This window comes from Chiloscyllium punctatum, chromosome 20 (assembly GCF_047496795.1).
Source record: "Chiloscyllium punctatum isolate Juve2018m chromosome 20, sChiPun1.3, whole genome shotgun sequence".
Taxonomy (NCBI): domain Eukaryota; kingdom Metazoa; phylum Chordata; class Chondrichthyes; order Orectolobiformes; family Hemiscylliidae; genus Chiloscyllium; species Chiloscyllium punctatum.
In genome coordinates this window covers 20,216,082-20,238,911 of record NC_092758.1, presented here as the reverse complement: position 1 = coordinate 20,238,911, position 22,830 = coordinate 20,216,082, and the positions used below count along the sequence as shown (strand labels likewise).

Below are 22,830 nucleotides of genomic sequence, written 5' to 3'. Positions count from 1 at the left end.
ATGAATGAATGTACAGGTGCAGATTTGCTCTCTTGTCAAGTCACTGATATTAACACGGTTTTTGAAAGACAGAGAAAGTGAGGACTACAGATGCTGGAGATCAGAGTAAAAAATTGTGGCACTGGAGGGCTTATGCGCGAAACGTCGACTCTCCTGCTTCTCGATGCTGCCTGACTGGCTGTGCTTTTCCAGCGCCACATTTTTTGACTTTTGACAGACCCAAGCAATATTGTAATTGAAACAGAAGGAAGTCAGACAAGCTACCGAATCACTCAGCATCTTTTTAATGTATACAGTATATCATTGAGGAACGGGGACATCTAAGCAGGGAGTCGAGGAAAGCGATGCACATGCAGCTGTGATGAAACATCCTCCTTCTTTCTCAGTCAGCAACAAAAGACATGAAGGTTACTCAGGTGCCAGAGTTTTTCACATCTAGAACAAAGAGCAATGACAAGACAGTTAACACCTCATTGACATCTCTGTTCACCTTCTAATTTCTATCTGTGCGCTTGCAAAAGATAGAGCAGAGGGATCTTGGTGTTCATGTACACAGATCTCTGAAAGTTGCCACCCAGGTAAATAGTGCAGTGAAGAAGGCATATGGCGTACTGGCTTTTATTGGTAGAGGAATTGAGTTCCGGAGTCCTGAGCTCATGTTGCAGTTGTATAAGACTCTGTTGCAGCTGCATCTGGAGTATTGTGTGCAGTTTTGGTCGCAATACTATAGGAAGGATGTGGAGGCATTGGAACGGGTGCAGAGGAGGTTTACCAGGATGTTGCCTGGTATGGTAGGAAGATCGTATGAGGAAAGGCTGAGGCACTTGGGGCTGTTTTCATTGGAGAAAAGAAGGTTTGGGGTGACTTGATAGAGGTGTACAAGATGATTAGGGGTTTAGATAGGGTTGACCATGAGAACCTTTTTCCACGTATGGAGTCAGCTATTACGAGGGGGCATAGCTTTAAATTAAGGGATGGTAGGTATAGGACAGATGTTAGGGGTAGATTCTTTACTCAGCGAGTCGTGACTTCATGGAATGCCCTGCCAGTAGCAGTGGTGGACTCTCCCTCTTTATGGGCATTTAAACGGGCATTGGATAGGCATATGGAGGATAGTGAGCTAGTGTAGGTTAGGTGGGCTTGGATCGGCGCAACATCGAGGGCCAAAGGGCCTGTACTGCGCTGTATTTTTCTATGTTCTATGTTCTAAAACTGCCTGTTGTGCACCTCTTAATAGTCACGGCGGGATTTAGTGTAATTTGATGACTTTCTTTCCTTCGTTTTCCACAGGTTTCCAACTCGGTTAAAAAAACAAAGAATTGCAATGCTGGAAATCAGAAGTTTCCAACTTAGTTTGCAGCCATTTGACATTTATCTGGAAAGCTACTCAGTAAAAAACTGCATTTGGTTAAGGAAGAAGAGAAAGAAAGTTAAAGGGAGCATATCTGGTATGAACTGCCAGAGGAAGTGGCAGATGCAGGTACAGTTACAACATTTAAAAGACAATTGGACAGGTACATGAATAGGAAAGGTTTAGAAGGATATAGGGCAAATGCAGACAAGTGGGGCTAGTTTAGTTTGAGAAACCTGGTTGGTACGGATGGGTTGGACCGAAGAGTCTGTTTTCATGCTATATGAAAACCTAAGGATTGTGAAACTACCTAATCTGCTACCAAGGTCAACGTGACCAATAAGTTTGACTGCAACAACTGGAACATTCATCTACCTGCTCTTCATGAATAATTATATTTTAGAAGATAACAGTTATAGTATATTTCTGATCCATTTTTCAAAAAAAACGTTTCTTCCTTTGGACCAAAGTTTTATTTCTAATGGGCGTATACACATGTTGCATTATGAATTCTTCTTGCATTTAGTGATTAACAAATTCATGTTGTTAACTCAAGAAAGGCTGGTTAACTTGGCTCTTCCGAAAGCTCATTTCGCTTGAGGGAAAGGGTATTGAATTGAATTGAATTGAATCGAACTGAATTGAATTTATTATCGACAAGGGAAGGGATCCTTTCTAAATTAATCTTGTCATGGGGTAGGTGAACAAAGAGAAGCCAGTTCATTTTTCTCACCCAAATGTTTAGCGGGTTGCATCTTCTGTCTGGAATTGTAATGAATTGGAGAACCTTATCTAGGATCTGGACATAACACATCTCTCTAGAGAATCTTTATTTGATCATCGAGTACTGTCACCACTCTGTCAAGCTCCGTGGAAACAGTGCATACCCCATTATGATGACCAATTTAAATGCACCTCCTTTCTTGCTACCTGAATCCATTATAAACAGCAGCAGGATGGGCTTTAGCATGCTGTGTTCATTGGGTACCGTCCACTGATGGGTTATGGTTGGATTAGAGTACTACCACCAATTTTCCTTTCTAGGCACATCTAAAAGACAGCTCAGTAGTCTGCAGTGGAACTTGGACCATTAATAAATATCAACAGAAGCAGCTGTTCTCTCACAGAGACAGAGCTTGTACCAAAGCTTTTATTTTGGCTAAGTCTGAGTTCCAAATATTTCTTTGGATGGAGTTCCACTGCAAAGCATAACAGGTTTTCTCAGTTTCTCGCCAAAACGCACTTCATTAATGACACCCCACTCTGCGGTGTCATTTACATCATGCGTGGGCATTCCCAGAACAATTCACCACTCAGCAGGTATCTGCCAAAAGACCTGCATTCCTTACAGATGCTCCATCTCTAAAAGGCCACTGCACACTTGGATGAGCAACAGCATTCCGAAGCTGCCCTTCTCACTGACAGAACCCTGAAGATGTCGGAGAAGATGAAGATAGCACAGAAATTCATTGACAAGAGCCTGGGGATCTGATCAAGGGTTGCACACAAAGGAGAAGAGTGCTTACCCTGGCGGATCAGCAAAGGAGGCTACTGCAATGCACCTTGACAGCCACCCAACTGAGTGCCGTCTTCACAGTCCAGCACAGTTCTACAAGATAGTTATTCTGACCTTCTCCATTCCACCAGGGTAGGTGTGACATTCGCTGCTTCCTCTCATTCATTCCGTCCCTGCTGCAGCACCCACCTCCCTCCAAGGCCCAAGCTCTACAACTTTCACTATTACCCGGAACATCTTCCCTCAATTGTTCTCCCCACCCCAACACCACTAACTTTCAGAGAGTGTGTGAGATAATGGCTCAATCTGTGATACTGTAATGCCTCTTAATTGACAACTCACAGCTACCTCATGAGAAAATCCCAACTCTGCTTGTCAAAACATAAAAGATGGACCAAGGTGCTACTGATGTTGAGATTAGTCTCATTGGTTTCTTGTTTCATTCTCAAATCTCACCATAGTCCACATCAATCATAACCCTGCCAGATTCTGCTGTTTGTTTATTAGATATCAGTAACCATATACAGGTTACATTGACTTTTAGGTATATTAACTATGACTAAAGAGGACTATTGGGGGCTGGATTTTGTTTTGTTGACTGAGATTCATGGTGTCCACTCTGCTGTTGTTCATTGTGGCTGTTCCCAAACACTCTTCTGCTTGATATATCATTAATTGAGCACCAGGACTCTTTGGCATCCTACTTGTGCTACCATGTGGCAGGAAAAGCAGAAATGCTCATCATTGTTGGCACCTTCTGATCATATCACAGGTGGCAAGGTTTAAACTTCAGCTGAACACCACATCACTTGCTAGAATTCACAAACTGTCCACTTATCTTATGGTGCTCCTGAGGAAAAGGCACCAAAAGCAAGGGGACTTGATGGACAGGAGGGGCGTCCTTTCTCCTGCCGACTGTCAAAGGAGACCATGCCCCTCCCCTCACTCCCCAAGCAATGGTCCAGGTGAGTGCTGCTGTGTCTCAACTTAAAGGGAATGTCCTGCACTGAGGGAAGGTGAATATTCTTCTGCATTCCGAAAGTATAAATGCCACCATCTGTACCTCACAGCCACAGGACCACTGCCAGTCTAACTCTGCCACTGTACACACTTCTCACCAAGGTCATGGGCCATAACTCTCATTATCACATGCATCTTAACTGAATGGCCTTTGTTCTCATTCTCTCAAACCGTTATCCCTTCCTGCCCTCTGTACCTCTCACTCACTCACTGGGGACACCTCACTACTTCTCTTGACCCTGCATCACCAGTGGTTGTACTTTCATACTTTTTCGACAAGTTCAATCCCCCCCTTTGTCTCACTGCTAGAAATAATTGCCTAAACCCTGAACTGATGTCTCTGAAGCACCCCAACCCACATACATGTAATCCTTGGATTAGTTGCACTTGACCAATAAGACTGACTTGCAAGACTGCAAATTCCAAGACTATAGTAGGGCCAAGTACCTGACTGGCCCTGGTTTAACCCCTAGACTAGAATTAAGTGTGTCCTGTACCTGACTGTAGGTGAGCCCTCTGACTGACAGTATCGACCTTTGCCCCCACGAAGGACAGCTCTCCTTTGACTTTCAGATATGCCCATTTGGTTCATATACATGTAGTGTATCTGCCACATAAACTGCTGGCACATGCTGAAGGTGTGACAGAGCAACTTATCCAACCTTTGACTTTTCAGTGCTTCACACTGTGGCACACTGCCTGTCTCTCCCTTCGTGCTCAGAAATAACACCTGGCACAGGCACCAACCAAAGCACTAAGCAAATGAGCTATAAGAATGCAAGCTACGAGCCATTAGATGCATTCTGTATTAAGATATATGTGTGTGTGTGTGTGTGATGTGTGAGTTGGTCTGTAAACCTAATGTGATGAGGCTGGGCATTTCCCCTAGTGACTTCTATAAATGAAGGGTCGAAAAGGATACTGTCCGTGGAGAATACAGTGACATTGTGCTGAAGTATTTGTGCTGAAGTACAGTTGGAATATGGCCAAGTCAAGCAATCAGTGAGATACCTGCTCTGATATACTGGAATTTGTGCCATCTAGTTTCTTAGGGACGAAGAGAGGAATTGGAACAGTATATAAACAGGCCAATTTGGACTAATAATGAGATGCAGATGCATCGAAGTAAGGTCATTACCATTCAATGTCGAGATTCTGAAGCCTCTATTCAAAGGTGAAGGAAAACATTGGAAATGGAAACTTCTTTTCAATGTCAAGTTCCTAATGTCTGCTTTCTTGCCATTTCACACCGGGAGGAGGAAGATACCACTCAGTGTGCCATCAGGAAACGATGTCAGAGTCCAACTAATCTCCACCCAGGGGCCACGTGGCATCATCAGACCAGATGGAATTCAGCATAGCTCAAGTATTACAACAAGATAGAAGTGTAAGAAGGAAATGAAAACTGACAGCACAGTCAAAAGTGGATCAGAAGCAACTCCTTCTATTGCTTACAAATTGTCACTGTTTCATTTCTGAGAGAGAAAAAAAGTTGTTTTGATTTCCAAACTATGGCCTAGGGCAGGTAAGTGTATTGGACTTGAATTCTGAACTAACTTCAAAGGAACAATAAACCAGAGCAAAACAAATACAGTGTCAACAACTGAGCCTATTGCGCATGTAGCAGGATTGATAAAATCCTGGGTTACAGGAATTATAATTTTTACAATCTGTTTACATTCTTTGCACAAATCACATTATAATTCTTAGTATTTCTAGCAAAGGATTTTGAATGCTACTGAATTTACAGCAAATTGTAAATTGTACTCCAGAAGGCATCAATTGCTTGATTTTCCAGAGGGTTGTCAAGATTCAAACACATTGTTGTGGGTCTGGAGTCATGTGTAAGTCAAAAGTCACCATTGTCCTGCTCCTTCATTAGTGAGAGACACAGACACACAATTTAACCTGAAAGTCACCACACCCTCAAGCAAGGTAGAGAAGATAAGTACAGCCAGAGTGGGAATTGAACCCACATGGAACAAATGAGCAACATCAAACTTTGAGGGTAGCACCCTAAACCAGAAAGATCATAAGATGCAGATCATCTTGAAATGGTTAAAGGTGGATAAATCCCCAGGACCTGATCAGGTGTACCCGAGAACTCTGTGGGAAGCTAGAGAAATTATTGCTGGGCCTCTTGCTGAGATATTTGTATCATCGATAGTCACAGGTGAGGTGCCGGAAGACTGGAGGTTGGCAAACATGGTGCCACTGTTTAAAATGAGTAGTAAGGACAAGCCAGGGAACTATAGACCAGTGAGCCTGACCTCGGTGGTGGGCAAGTTGTTGGAGGGAATCCTGAGGGACAGGATGTACACGTATTTGGAAAGGCAAGGACTGATTCGGGATAGTCAACATGGCTTTGTGCGTGGGAAATCATGTCTCACAAACTTGATTGAGATTTTTGATGAAGTAACAAAGAAGATTGATGAGGGCAGAGCAGTAGATGTGATTTATATGGACTTTAGGTTCCCCATGGGAGACTGATTAGCAAGGTTAGATCTCATGGAATATAGGGAGAACTGGCCGTTTGGATACAGAACTAGCTCAAAGGTAGAAGACAGAGGGTGGTGGTGGAAGGTTGTTTTTCAGACTGGAGACCTGTGACTAGTGGAGTGCCACAAGGATCGGTGCTGAGCCCTCTACTCTTTGACATTTATATAAATGATTTGGATGCGAGCATAAGAGGTACAGTTAGTAAGTTTGCAGATGACACCAAAATTGGAGGTGTATTGGACAGCGAAGAGGGTTACCTCAGATTACAACAGGATTTTGACCAGTTGGGCCAATGGGCTGAGAAGTGGCAGATGGAGTTTAATTCAGAAAAATGCAAATCTTAGCAGGACTTATACACTTAATGGTAAAGTCCTAGGGAGTGTTGCTGAACAAAGAGATCTTGGAGTGCAGGTTCATAGCTCCTTGAAAGTGGAGTCGCAGGTAGATAGGATAGTGAAGAAGGCGTTTGGTATGCTTTCCTTTATTGATCAGAGTATTGAGTACAGGAGTTGGGAGGTCATGTTGCGACTGTACAGGACATTAGTTAGGCCACTGTTGAAATATTGCGTGCAATTCTGGTCTGCTTCCTATCGGAAAATGTTGTGAAACTTGAAAGGGTTCAGAAAAGACTTACAAGGATGTTGCCAGGGTTGGAGGATCTGAGCTACAGGGAGAGGCTGAACAGGCTGGGGCTGTTTTCCCTGGAGCGTCGGAGGCTGAGGGGTGACCTTATAGAGATTTACAAAATTATGAGGGGCATAGATAGGATAAATAGACAAAGTCTTTTCCCTGGGGTCGGGGAGTCCAGAACTAGAGGGCATAGGTTTAGGGTGAGAGGGGAAAGATATAAAAGAGATTTAGGGGCAACTTTTTCACGCAGAGGGTGGTATGTGTATGGAATGAGCTGCCAGAGGATGTGGTGGAGGCTGGTACAATTGCAACATTTAAGAGGCATTTGGATGGGTATATGAATAGGAAGGGTTTGGAGGGATATGGGCCAGGTGCTGGCAGGTGGGACTAGATTGGGTTGGGATATCTGGGTCAGCATGGACGGGTTGGACGAAGGGTCTGTTTCCATACTGTACATCTCTATGACTCTATTACATTTAAATGCATCAAAGACCATGTAATTGAACAAGAAGAAACTCCAGATGTATAAGGTTGTGAAGTGTCAATGAAGAAGATGTCCTACAAGGCTGTTGAAGGTATGAGTTTAAGGAACCCATCTCGAGTGAGTTGAGTTCGGAGCTTGTTTAAATTTCTCAGAAGAGAGCCATTAACTGAAGAAAGAGTATTGAGTAAACATAGAACTTTTCCAAAGATTAAATCAATTAGATACATGATACCTTAAAAAGAAGTTTTAACATGGAGAAAAGGTGATCCTTCACTAAAATTTGTAAGATTGTTATGGGCTGAAAGCGTTGAATCTTTCTTTATAATTTTTAAAGAGATTATTTCAAATAATACTTGTAAAGTGTAATTTTTTTTCTCTTTTGTGTAATAACTTTTCTGGTGGGCGGCACGGTGGCACAGTGGTTAGCACTGTTGCCTCACAGCGCCAGAGACCCGGGTTCAATTCCCGTCTCAGGCGGCTAACTGTGTGGAGTTTGTACATTCTCCCCGTGTCTGGGTACTCCGGTTTCCTCCCACAGTACAAAGACGTGCAGGTCAGGTGAACTGGCCATGCTAAATTGCCTGTAGTGTCAGGTAAGGGGGAAATGTAGGGGTATGGGTGGGTTGCGCTTCGGCGGACTTGTTGGGCCGAAGGGCCTGTTTCCACATTGTAAGTAATCTAAGCTAATCTAACAGTACATTGGCAGACTCTTTTGAGTGTGTTCAGTGACTGACCTCCATGGTACAACTCCACGAGTTAAAGCCTTTACTGAAGAAGTTAATCTGTGGGATGTTAGTAGAAAGGGCCTCAACAGAACTAAGAACCATTGACATGTTCTACTCATTGTTTCAGCTGGAGTGGTAATAATTACATGGTGTGTTTATTGTGGAAAAATGTTTCAAAACTCTTTAAAGAAGCAGGATAATAAATTTTCGATTGCACAAAATGAGTTGTTCAAGACAAATAAATTCCCCAATTACACACTTTTTGCCTAACATCTTCGTAAATATTATTGACCTTCATTCTTAAAGTACATCTCCTATTGCTCAGTTGCAGTTACACCATTAGATTCTGGGTGCCAAATATAATGAACTTATAGACAGAAAATTATCAGACAGCTACAATGAGGGGTCTGTGGTTTTATATTGTTGAATAAGCATTTCCATGTGTAGAATAGGGGGGTACCAGGTAGACAACCAGGGGTACCATGAGACATGAGTCACACTGAACAGGGACATGATCAAATTCTTACTCACTGCTTAAAACCCTTATTCATCGAATTGTTGAGCAGATTAATGAAGGCAATGAAAACACAGTAGCATCAATGGTAATATTTATTTTGACATGCCTGTGCAAATTAGTTTGACTAATAGGATTTTCCACAATAATAGCTAATACCCTGCTATATGAATATTGTCAGACTTCAATAATTAAACCTTAACAAAATTAGCAAAGACAGCGAGTTCTACTTAAATGCATCTCATTTCAATTAGCAATTTCCTAGAAATTTTTATAACATACAAGGACTTTTATCTTGCAACCTGATGACACTTTAAAACTAATTAAGAATACTGATTGCTTTAGAACCCCTACAGTGTGGAAACAGGCCCTTTGGCCCAAGTCCACACCGATCCTCCAAAGAGTAACCACCCAGACCCATTCCCCTACCCTATGACATTTCTGTTAACTAATATACCTAACCTACACATCCCTGAACGCTATGGGCAACTTAGCACAGCCAGTTCAACTAACCAGCATACCTTTGGACTGTAGGAGGAAACCGGAGCACCCAAGGTAACCCATGCTGACCCAGGGCGAATGTGCAAACTCCATACAGACAGTCGCCCGAGGCTGGAATTGGACCCGGGTCCCTGGTACTGTGAAACAGCAGTGCTAATCACTGAGCCATGGTGCCTCCCCATTAGCATTTTTGAATCTGTCATTTTAGATTCATTTCAATTTCTTGTTATTTCTTAAATAGCTATGGATCAGTCTCTACGTACTTGGAAAGTTTGAATGGTCCATTTTGTGCGTCATTGCTATGATGCAGTGCTTGAAAAAAGTCACGGCCAGAACATCATAGTAATCTGAAATCAAGTCTTACATTTTTTACGCAAAGTTTTCAGAGCTGTGCTTCATTCCACAACAAAGTATTCCTTTATCATACCTACAGAATCTCCTTTCCCAGGTAAAGTGGTTTCCTGAAATCATGCCTCTTGTCTCCACCAGTTCAAATGCGGTATGAATCAATGAATAGCTGATGGAAGTTACAGTGAGTCTTCAGAACACTCAGGGACTTGCTGCATAACATCACATGATTCATTCTGAATCCAATCCATCCTCACAGCTGCCAAAAGGGTCACTTTATAGATATATCTGTTTTTATTTCAGTTATCACTTGATCAACAATTACTTATCAAATACATATGAACTTCAACAAAAAACTTCAATGAACAAAATGAAGATATTGCAAACAATAATATAAATCAGAGTCACTCCAATTCAAATATAAATGGGAATACTCTGAACAGTGTAAACTGAAGTTGCTTCAAGACTGCAGTAAACTGGCGTATTTACACTGACATTCATTTTGTCAGCTGTTTTAAACTAGCAGCTTAAGCAGCTTTCAAACAATTGTGTAATAAATTCTGAAATGATCACATATGTCCTCATGTTTAAATATTCACTGTTTGTGCAGCTGTTTGAAGGGAATGGAGAATATATATCACACATATTGCTCCATGCTGCAGGTTACAAGATATGAAAATAGGAGTAGGTATAAACCATTCAGCTCCTTAAGCCTACTCTGTTACTCAATACGATTATGATTGATCTGTTTGTGTTCTGAATTCCACATGGCCATCTATGTTAATAACCCTTGATTCTACTGCCTAGCAAGAATTTATTGACCTCTGTCTTAAGCAAACATTAAAAACCCTGCCATCTAAGATAGAGAGTTCCAAAATTGTACAGTTCTCTGAAGGAAAACAAATCTCCTCATATCTGGGTTGAAAGGGAAACTCCTTAGTGTTAAAACAGCACTCTTAGTTCTGGACTGACCGGCAAGAAGAAACATCCTTTTCACATCTATCTTGTCAAGGCCTTACACACTTCAATTAAATCAGTCCTCAATCTTCTAATCTTCAGTGTAAACAAGCCCAGCCTGCCTAACCTATTCTCACAAGACAATCCACTCATTCCATGTGTCATTCTCATAAACCTACTCTGAGCCACCTCCAATGCATTTATATTCTTCCTTAAATAATAAAGCAAAATAGCACACAGTTTCCTCACCAATGCCCGCATAACAGAAGCATAACATTACATTTATGTTCATTTCCTTTTGAAATAAAGGATAGCATCCCATCTGCCTGCTTAATTACATACTGTACCTGCATGCTAACCTTTTGTGACTAGTGTACTTGAATACATAAATGCCTCAAATACTGCTGTGCTTTGAAGGCATTTTGTAGCCCATTGTAACTTCTTGAACTATTAATGTTACAGGAGTACTCTTTGTATTTCTAACAGCAGATGCATGAATAATGCATAAATAAACCTCAATCACATGCAGAATTACAGATAACATCCATGATAGGCAAACCTAGATTGAGAAATAGCTGGAAACGGACACATCATGCTTTTGTTTCAGTGAAATATTATTCAGGCTGGGATTATTTAGCAGTTATTGAGCAGAAACTGTTGTTTCCCCTTTCTGTGGTTTATTCATTGATGAACAGCTGTGAATAGATTAGACCCTGGAGGTATTAACAAGTGCTGTAAGTTAATTAGCCTGCCCCATAGCAGCAGAGGTATTACTTCGACTTGTCACCCTTTCATAAATCACATATTACACCACAATTTTGGCTGTAATTCGTTTTTTAATATCAAATGATAACTGTGACAAGGACAGATGTCTGCTGCATTTGACCCTGGGTTATCCCTACTGATTAATCTTTGCATCAACAAAGCTTTTAGTCTCATTACAAACGTCTGAGAAGGATCATGCATGCATCAAAAATCAGAGCCAGTGGCTGTTTCTCTTGCTTTCTCTCACAGGTATTCCAAGCACATCCTACACTTCTCCCCTCTCTTACCATTAAACACATGCCTCTCATTTTATTGTTTCCATTTGCTTTATCTTTTCTGGTTATGACTTCCTCACACCTTCAATTCTTTCCCACCATTGACCCTATAGAAAAGCTTGAGTCATAAATCTAATTCATTCCTCCACTGTCTTTCTCTTTGCATTAATTTATTTTTCCTTTCCTCTCAAACTAACACTTGTTAAATTTTTAAATGTTTCCTTTCTGTTCCATTTTGTCTTCCTTGCTATCTGTCCTTCTGCACATCTTGCATGTCCTTTAGGTCAATGTTTAACAACTCTCCCTTTATTACAACAGAGGATCTAACATTCTGTGCAGAAGCAAAGTAAGGCAGCCATGTTCAACACACAGGTTCAAAACACTGTCGGGAAACACAGCAGCAGCCTATTGCCAACAGTACTGTCTCTGCATGCATTCTCTTACTGAAATGATTTGTGTTTAACATGATAAAATACTAAGCTTGTTGTCACCTGCTCATTAGGTAAATATGGGATCAATAACATAAATTTGCAAAGAAGAATGTTTGTTCTCAAAATAGGCAATGATATCTTACATTTTCAGCTCTTTGCTTTAAAGATAATGCAAGTGATTTATCTTTCCTCTTTTGCAGGTTTGTGCAGTACGTCATGATCTTGGGGAGAGTCAGTCCTCTGAAATGTTAATTGGTCCCAGGAAACTTATGTTTCTTAAAGATTCAATAAGCATAGGATTGGAACTGTGACTTTAATGAATATAGGAAGCAACTGTGTTGGAATTCTTGAAGGAGAGTAGTTATTTATTTTAAACTGTATTTTGAAGTGATCACTCATATTTGTGGCCAATTGTTCTACTCTCAGTGGGAGCCTATTTTCTGACATTGTTTGGGTTTGTCTTAATATTGTGAAAATACATGTAGTTCAGTGCAGAAATAAGTCCTTCGTTCAAACTTGGATTTTATCCATTGTACTTATTTGCCTGATCCCAAGCAAAAGAAGAAAATTAATTAAGATGTCTGTATTTCTCCATCTGGAAAGCCTGCCTTAATGGTGATTGGTACACTTCCTGCCAGGATCAAGGGCCTGTATTGGACAGAGCCTGGCATTGTGCCAGGCAGACTTGCAGTTGACTGGGACTCTTCAGGCTGCTTCAGTAGCAGGCATACCCTACTTCGAGATCTTTACTGCAGATCTGCCTTATTGACTGCCAAGAGAGAGCTCACACTGCCAAAGCTGATGTGTCTGCTGCAGCAGCAACTTTCGCACTGCAGTTTTTCATCTTCATCTGTATTTTCAAAAATAAGCTCACTTTGATCATTGAAATGTGTTTTTACTGTTACGTGCTGTCGAACATGTCAACCATCTTCAACAAGATTTTATTGCCTAACTATGACTCCACTGAATGGGCAATGGAGTGGATTTTGACTTTTGGTAATAGTGTTTCGTGAATCAGCAGCCCTTGTTATAGCTTTCTTCACTTTAATTTCAATTGATGTAAGAGTGCTTTTTAAAAAAAGGACATTTCTCATAGATTAAGCCAAACAGATACTCAGAATAGTAGAATGTTACATGGAGAAAATAACATTTGGTTCATCGAGCCAACGTTAGTGCATTTTCTCCTGTTTATTACCCCATTTTCACATAGCAGTTTTAACATCTACAAATAAAAATGATTGACTCTGTTTCAGTACAGCAAAGAACTGTTCAAAGTTCTTTCGTATGATGTGGATCTCATTGACTTGTCCAATATTTGTTGTCCATTCCATATTTCTCTTGAGAAGGTGCTGGCAAATCACCTACGTGAAGCACTACACTCCTCAGTGTTGTTAGGAAGAGAGTTCCAAGAATGTTACATTCTCTGCGGTCAAAGCAGCGGCGTATGCCCAGCAAGAATCCTGTGGAATGGTGGCAAAGTTTAATCAGAATCCATAGACATTTAGGCCTGGTCTTTAAGAGTGCGTTTTCCCAATGGCTTTGAGGTGATAGAGCAACCATCCACCAGTACGAGAACTGAGTGAGAGGCAAGCAGTTTGCTAAGATGATAATGTTAGCTCCTAGAACCTCTGTCAAGATCCAGTGTACAATTGTTGTGCCAGGCTGACTGCAATCCAAGCAAGAAGCCGAAGTGAGGAACAGGCTGCAATGTCACCATAAACCTCTAAAGTCTGAGAGGATTTATTTAATGTGATTTTAAAGCAGCTCCCTGTCACTGAACAATTTGGAGAAGAAGAAAACAAGCACCTCCTTCCTTGGGAATCCCATCTGATAGGGGATTTCAGTTCATACTATTTCCCTAAATTCACACACATCCTCCAGCTATCCAAATGTCCACTCCTGTAAGGCCTTCATTCCTCGGGGTACCTCCTTACTAACACCTGGGGCTGTGTCAAAATTGGAAGAACTGTTACACAGCTAGTCAAACAACAGCATAGCATTGCAGGACTTATACAATAAATGGTAGGGCCCTAGGCAGCATTGTAAAACAGAGAGACCCAGGGGTTCAGCTATATAATGTTTTGAAATTTGCCTCACAGGTAGTTGGGTGGTTGAGAAGGCATTTTTGCTTGCCTTCATTGCTCAGACCTTTGAGTACAGGAATTGCAATGTCATGTTGAGATTGCACAAAATGTTGGTGATGCCTCTTGTGCAGTTCTGGTCACCCTGAGAAAATAAGGATACTATTAAACTGGAGAGGGTTCAGAAAAGATTTACTAGGATGTTGCTCGGAATGGAAGGTTAGAGCTATAAAAATAGGCTAGATGGGCTGGAACTTTTTTCACAGGAGCTGAGGAGGCTGAGTAGATGACTTGTAGAGGTTTATAAAATCACAAGGAACATAGGTAAGGTTTAGATTAGAGTAGTGCTGGAAAAGCACAGCAGGTGAGGCAGCATCCGAGGAGCAGGAAAATTGATGTTTTGGACAAAAGCCCTACATCAGGAATAGGGGCAAGGAGCCTCGGGGAGGTGGGGGGGGGGAGAGATAAATGGGGGTATGGGGTTGGGGTGGGGCTGGGGGGGAGAAGGTAGCAAAGAGTACAACAGGTGAATGGGGGTGGGGATGGAGGTGATAGGTCAGAGGGGAGGGTGGAGCGGAGGGTGGGAAGGGAGATTGGCAGGTAGGACATGTCATGACGACAGTGGTGAACTGGCAGGTTGGAACTGGGGTAAGGTGGGGGGAGGGGAAATGAGGAAACTGGTGAAGTCCACATTGATGCCCTGGGGTTGAAGTGTTCCAAGGCCGAAGATGAGGCTTTCTTCCTCCAGACGTTGTGTGGTGAGGGAGCGGGAGTGGAGGAGGCCCAGGACCTGCATGTCCTTGGCAGAGTGGGAGGGGGGAGTTGAAATGTTAGGCCACAGGGTGGTGGGGTTGATTTGTGCGGGTGTCCAAGAGATGTTCCCTAAAGCGCTCTGCTTTAAGACTTGGGGCATATTTTTAAGGCAAGAGGAGAAAGATTTAAAAAGGACATGAAGGGCAACTGTTTTACACGAAGAGTGGTTGGTGTGTGGAATGAACTGCCAGAGGATGTGATAGATGCAGGTACAGTTACAATGTTTAAAAGATATTTGTGTAAGTACATTAATCGGAAATGTTTGGAAGGTTATGGATCAAATGCAGGCAGGTGGAACTAGTTTAGTTTGGGAGCAAAGTTGGCATGGACAAGTTGGACCAAAGGCTCTGTTTCCATGCTGTATGACTCTATGAAATGTGGTAATCATTGGTTAGGCTAGCATTTATTGGCCATTCCTAACTGCCCTTGAGAAAGTGGTACCGAGGTGGTTTCTTGAGCTGCTGCAGTATGTGGGCTGTAGGTACACCCACAGTGCTGTAGTGATGGGATTTCAAGGGTTATGACCCAGTGACAATGAAGGAATGGTGATATATTTGCAAGTCAGGGTGGAGGAGAACTTGCAGGTGATGGTGTTCTAATGTGTCTGCTGACATTTTCTGCTGGCAGATAGGGGTTGTGAGCTTGAAATGGGCTATTTAAGAAGATATTGAGTGCATCTTGCCAAATGGTACATGTTGCTGCCACTGTGCATTGGCGGTGGAGGGTATGAATGTTGAAGGTGTTAGATGGGGTGCCAGTCACATAGGCTGCTTTCTCCTGAGTGGTATCAAGCTTCTTGAGTTTTAGAACATTAAAAAAAAGGAGTAGCCATTTGGTCCTTCAAGCCTGCTCCACCTTTCATTATGATCATGGCTGACATTCCTACTCAATGCCCTGCTCCAATTTTTGCTCCATACTCTTTGGTCTCTTTACCCCGAAGCACAATGTCTAACTTCTTCTTCAAAACATTCAAAGTTTGGGCATCAATTGCTTTCTGTAGCAAAGCACTCCACAGGCTCTCCGCCCTCTGGGTTAGTAAACTCATTCTCATCTCAGTCCAAAGTGGTCTATCCCATATCTTCAAATGTGGCCCTTGGTTTTGGACTCCATTGGGAACATCTTTCCTGCATTTACCCTATTTAGTCCTGTTAAAAACGTACAGGTTTCTATGAGATACCCCTCATTCTTCTCAATTCCAATGAATATAATCTTTTCTGATCCAGTCTCTTTTCATATATGATTCCAGCCATCCCAGGAATCAGTCTGGTAAACCCTTGCTGCCCTCCCCTGTCATCAGAACACCCTTCTTCAGATAAGGAGACCAAAACTGCCTGCAATACTCAGGTGTGGTCTCACCAAAGTTCGGTACAATTGCAATAAGACACCCCTATTCCTGCACTCAAATCATCTCCGTATGGGGGCCAATGTGCAACTTTCCTCCTTCTCTGTTTTTGTCCCTGCATGCATGTTTTCAGCGACGGGAGAGTAAGAAACCCAGGTTTTGTTGCACCTTTCCCTTTCTCAATCTATCGGCATTCATATAATAATCCACATTCCTGCTTTTGATACTAAAGTGGATAAACTCACATTTATCCATTTTCTACTTCCACTTTCATGTATCGGCCCACTCATTCAACTTTTTTCAAATCAAGCTGAAGCATCTTTGAATTCTCCGCACAGTTCACCCTCCCACCCAGCTTTGTGTTGTCTGCGAACTTGGATATATTACATTTAGTTAACTTACCTAAGTTACATATATATATATGTTGTGAATAGCTGGTGTCCAAGCACTATCCCAACATCAACCTCTGGTTGCCACTCAGAAAATGACCCATTTATTCCAACTCTTTGTTTACCATCTGTCAGCCAGTTCTCCATCCATAGCAGCACACTACTCCTAATCCTATACGTTTTAATTCCACATGCTAACCTGTTATGTGGGACCTTATCCAATGTTTTTGGAAGTCCAATCAACCTCATCCACTTGATCCTTCTTATCAATTCCACCAGTTACATCCTCAAAAAATCCTAACAGATTTGTTAAGCATAATTTTCTTTTCATAAATACTTGCAAACTCTGTGTAACCTCATCACTATTTTCCAGGTGCTCGGCTATTAAATCTTTCAAAATGGACTCCAGCATTTTCCCTACGACTGATGTCAGGCTAACTGGTATATAATTCCATGTTTTCTCTCTATCTTGGTTTTTAAATAGTGTGGTTACATTAGCTACCTTCCAGTCCATAGGAACAGTTCCAGAGTCGATAGGATTTTGAAAGGTAACCACTAATTCATCTACTGTTTCTAGGGCCACTTCCTTAAGTACTCTGGGATGCAGATTTATCAACCTTCAATCCCATTGATTTCTCCAACATCATTTCCCTACTCACACTGACTTCCTTCAGTTCTTCCTTCTCACTGGACTGTGTGATCCCCACCATTTTGGGATGTTATTTATGTTCTCTTTCATGAAGACAGAACCAAACTATGTATTTAATCGTTCTGTTATCTTTGTTCCTAATAATAAGTCCTTCTGTTTTTAATTGTAGGAGATTGATATTTGTCTTCATTAACCTTTTTCTCCTCAAATCCTAACACAGCTTTTACAATCAGTTTGTATGTTGTCACAAGCTTACTTTCATACTTTATTTTTCCCTCCGAATTGATCTCTTTACCTTTCTTTGCTGAAATCTAAACTGTTCCCAATCTTCAAGTCTGCTGTTGTTTTAAGCCAGTATGTGTGCCCTTTCCTTGGTTCTAATACCTTTGCCTATTTCATTGGTTACCCATGGTTGGGTCATCTTTACCATTTTATTTTTTTTTGTATCAGATAGAAATGAACAATTGTTGCAGTTCCTCTATGCACACTTTAAATATTTCCCATTGTCTATCCGCCATCATCCCTTTAAGTAACGTTCTGCAGTTTATCATCGCCAACTCACACCCCAGACCAGCATAGTTTCCCCTTTTTAGATTCAACTGTGCAACTTTCAATCTTATTGTATTCACTCTTCTCCAAGGGGCCGTTCACAGATAGATTGCTAATGTTCCTTTTTTGACATATCCTCGAGTTGGTTTAGCAAGGTATTGGTCAGAAAATCATCTCATACATACTCCACGAATTCCTCCTCTACTTCATTGTGAGGGATTTGATTTGCACAATCTATATGCAGATTAAAGTCACCCACAATTACAGATGTATCTTTTTTGTCTGCATCTCCAATTTTGTTTTTAATGCCTTCACCAACATTAGCACTACAGTTTGGGGCTCTATACATGAACCCTACTATCACTTTCTGACCTTTGGTGTATCTAAAGTTGACCTATATGGATTCCATTTCACAGGACCTAATATTCTTCCTCACTATTGCTGTTATTCGTGCTTCACTCATCTAAGCAAGTGGATTGCATTCCATTACACTAGTGACTTGTGCCTTGTAGATAGTGGACAAGCTTTGAGAACAAAGGAAGTGAGTTACTTGTCATAGAATTGCCAGTCTTCTAAGTGCTGTTCTCGCCATAGCATATATAGATCTTGGACACTATTCTGAGGAACTCCTGTACTGATCTCCTGGGGCTGAGCTGATTGATCTCCCTCCATAGAAGGTATGACACTAATCTGCAGGGAGTTTTTCCTTTTGTGCTGCTCATTCCAGTTTTCCCAGGGCTCCTCAATACTACGTTCAGTCAAATGCTGCCTTGATGTCAAGACAGCCATCCTCACTTCCTTTCTTGAATTCAGCTCTTTTGTCCATTTTCAGACCAAGGTGTCAATAAATGGGCTTGGAGGACAGGTTATTGCATAGTAAGTGCAGCTTAATGCCATTGTTGATTATTACCCTTGCCACCTTTACCACTCACCACCCTCCACAACAAACACTTGGTTAATGACTGGGAGTAGGCTGATGGTATTGTAATTGGCTTGGTTGGATTCATTCTGTTTTTTGTGCGCAGGGCAGGCCCGAACAATTTTCCACATTGCTAATAGCAACTCTATTGGAACAGCTTGGTTTGGCATCTGACTAGTTCTGGAGCACATGTTAGGGCAGCACAGTGGCTCAGTGGTTAGTACTGCTCTCTCACAGCATCAGGGATTTGGGTTCAAATCCATCCTTGGGCATTTGTCTGTGTTGAATTTGCACATTCTCCCTGTGCCTGTGTGGGTTTCCACTGGATGTACTAGTTTCCTCCCATAGTCCAAAGACGTAGCTTTTGGAATATTGGGTGCAATTCTGGTCTCCCTCCTATTGAAAGGATGCTATGAAACTTGAAAGGATTCAGAAATGATTTACAAGGATGTTGCCAGGGTTGGAGGGTTTGAGCTTACAGGGAGAGGCTGGAGCATCGGAGGCTGTAGGGTGACTTTACACAGGTTTATAAAATCATGAGGGGCGTGGATAGGGTAGATAGACAAGGTCTTTTTCCTGGGGTGGGGGATTCCAGAACTACAGGGCATAGGTTTAGGGTGAGAGGAATATGGGCCAAGTGCTGGCAAATGGGACTAGATTAGGTTAGGATATCTGGTCGACATCGATGAGTTGGACTGAAGAATATGTTTCTTTGCTGTACATCTCTATGACTCTATTACTTTATGTGCAAAATTAGGTGGATTGGCCATGCTAGTGTTCACAGATGCATAGGTTAGGTATGTTAGCCATGTGAAATATATGGCTACAGGAAAAGGGTGGGAGGGTTGGTGTGGACCTGTTGGGCTGAATGGCCTGGCTCCACACTGTATGGATTATATAAGTCTTCAGTATTATTGCCAGAATGTTTTCAGGGCCCATAGTCTTTATTGCATCCAGAACCATCAGACATTAATTGATATCACTTGGAATTAATTGACGTGGCTGAAGGCTGGCATTTATGATTGTCTACGTGGCAAATCTGCCTGAGGATGCTTCAACCTTGGTTTTGCCACTAATGAACTAGCTTTCCTCTCATTGAAGATGGAAATATTTTTGGACCTCCCGCCTCTAGTTAGTTATTTAATTGTCCACCACTAATCACGACTGGATGTGACAGGATGGAGGATTTTAGGTCAGATTTATTGGTTGTGAAATCACATGGCTCTGTCTATCACTTGCTACTTAAGCTGTTTGAGACACAAGTAGTCCTAGACTGTAGCTTTACCAGGCTGACACATTGTTACATATGCTTGGTAATGCTGCTGGCATGCTTTCCCGCACATTTTATGGTGCTACGGTTGCTGTCCTGATGATGGTACTGGTGGAGCAGGTGGTATGTGGGCCACAAGATGGCAGATTGTGGTAAAACACAATGCCATGTAGCTGATGGCCCACGGTGCCTCACAGATACCCCATTTCAGCTGTTAGATTGGTTCAGTCCACTTCATTCAGCATGATGGAGGTTATCCTCAGTGAGAAGGCAGGTCTTTGTCACCATTACATATGATGGGTACTTCTGCAGATACTCTCATTGATAGATACATCAACCACAGGTAAAATGGCAAAGGTGAGGTCCTGTACGTTTTCCCCTCTTATTGCAAAGCTTTGCTTGGACAGGACATATCTACAGATGGTGATGGTGTCTTTGTCAGTGTCTGTAAGGGATGATCTATGAGAATAATTATTTTATTTGACTGAGGGACAACTCTCCCAATTTTGCCACACATGTAAGTAGGAAGGAGCTTGCTAGGTCAGCGAGGCTGTGTTTACCATTGATATTTCCAGTGCCTTGGACTATTTAGGTGGTCCATCTGGTTTCATTTATTTTATGAGCTTTTGTCATGGTTCGATACAACTGAGTGATTGGCTGGGCCATTTTAAAGGACATTTAAGAGTTAACCACATTGTTATGAATCTGGAGTCATATGTAAACCTGACCAGATGAAGATGGCAGACTTTCCTTCTCTAAGGTATACCAGTGGACTACATAATTTTTACAATTATCAATAATAGTTTAATGATCACCATTACATAAGCTTTTAATTCCAGATTTATTAATAGAATATAAAATTCACCATCTGCCTTGGTGGGATCTGTGCCCATGTCCCTAGAGCATTTGCTTAGGTCTTTGCATTAAACATCTAGTGGCAGTAACACTATGCCACTGCATCCCTTCAATAAATGCATCAATCTTTTCTTCCTGATTTTTAGTCATTTCAATGCCAGGAAAAGGGCTGGTTGTAGTCATTTGCATTTGTATAGCTCAATAATTTCAGTATTTCCAAAAGCTAAAGCCAGGGTAACTCTCCACCGCATCAGTTATCAAGAACCACAGTCAGACGGCAATTACACTCATTGTGAATCACTGATTGACATCTGTTTTTAATAATTGTATCACAATGACATCATTCCCCCAATCTGCTTAACATACAATACAAAGTCAAAATGAAAACTATAAATAGCAGCTTAGGAGAGGATGACTAGGACATTAAACATGTGAGCATGTTGAACACTGAAAAGAGAACAAATTGACTTCACTTTACAAGATAAATATCTGAGAGAAATCACATCATTGTGAGATATTTAACACTCTTCACTCTGAAGTGCTGCTCAATCTCAGTCATTTTGAAAGACAAGTAGATTTTGTTTCAGTCATTCATTTCAAGTAAATGGTTCGGTGTTTGAACCTGCTAATCTTTTGCACTGTTTTTCAATCACCTGGCATAATGATTAGGTTATATTTAACTTCTTTTCAATTCCGCTTTTTCTCTCTCATTTATTCTTTCCTGTACAATTTCTTGGATCAAGAAAATGAATAAACAATTTCCAAATATTAAAACAATTCTTCACCCAGTTGTTAAGATCAGTACCCCCACCTTCCAATCCTCTTTGCTCAGTGGCTCAACATGCTGTCTTGAACGGAATACAAATTAATCTCCCACTGCATACTTACTCACTGAGCTATTCTCACAATTAATCCTTATTCGTGGTGCTAAGATTGTGTTGTGTTATGACCATCCCTCGATTGAAGTTTCCCAGAGTATAAATTTTTTTATTTACTCATGGGACATGGGCATCACCAGCTGGCCCCCTTTTATTGCCCTTCCCTAGTTGCCTTTGAACAGAGTGGTTTGTTACGCCACTTCAGAAGGTAGTTATGAGTCAACCACATTGTTGTTGGTCGAGAGTTACATATAGGCCAGACCAAGTTAGTATGGCAGACTTCCTTCCCTGAAGGACAGTAGTGAACCAAATGGGTTTTTTGGACAATTGACATTGGTTTTATGGTCATCTGTAGATTCTTAATTCCAGATTATTACTGAATTCAAGTTCCACCATCTGCCATTGAGCCCAGGTCCCCAGAATATGAGCTGAGTTTCCAGATTAATAATCTAGAATAATACCACTTGGTCAGTGCCTCCCTGTACTGATTCTAGATGGAATGTCTCTTAAACTCCTGAGTGAAGAGGGATGAACTGACTCCCTTCTTTATTCAGAGTTGAAAATGTGTTCCTGGAAAAGCGCAGCAGGTCAAGCAGCATCCGAGGAGCAGGAGAATCGACGTTTCGGGCATGGGCCCTTCTTCAGGAATGAGGAAAGTGTGTCCAGCAGGCTAAGATAAAAGGTATGGAGGAGGGTGTTGGGGGAGGGGCGTTGGAAATGCGATACGTGGGAGGAGGTGAAGGTGAGGGTGATAGGCCGGAGTGGGGTGGGGCAGAGAGGTCAGGAAGAAAATTGCAGGTTAGGAAGGTGGTGCTGAGTTCAAGGGTTGGGACTGAGACAAGGTGGGGGGAGGGGAAATGAGGAAACTGGAGAAATCTGAGTTCATCCCTTGTGGTTGGAGGGTTCCTAGGTGGAAGACGAGGCGCTCTTCCTCCAGCCCTCGTATTGCTATGGTCTGGCGATGGAGGAGTCCAAGGACCTGTATGTCCTTGATGGAGTGGGAGGTGGAGTTGAAGTGTTGAGCCACGGGGTGGTTGGGTTGGTTGGTCCGGGTGTCCCAGAGGTGTTC

The 22,830-nt window shown here is 41.9% G+C and overlaps 1 long non-coding RNA gene across 2 annotated transcripts in view; it reads right to left on the bottom strand.

Moving 5' to 3' along the window:
* Positions 1-276: 276 nt before the first annotated feature.
* LOC140491958 (uncharacterized) overlaps positions 277-22,830 on the bottom strand; it is a 176,460-nt gene continuing 153,906 nt past the window's right edge. For both annotated transcript variants that reach the window (XR_011963456.1, XR_011963457.1), the window contains one exon: positions 277-435. This is a non-coding gene — a long non-coding RNA (uncharacterized lncRNA). The remainder of the gene's footprint in view (positions 436-22,830) is intronic.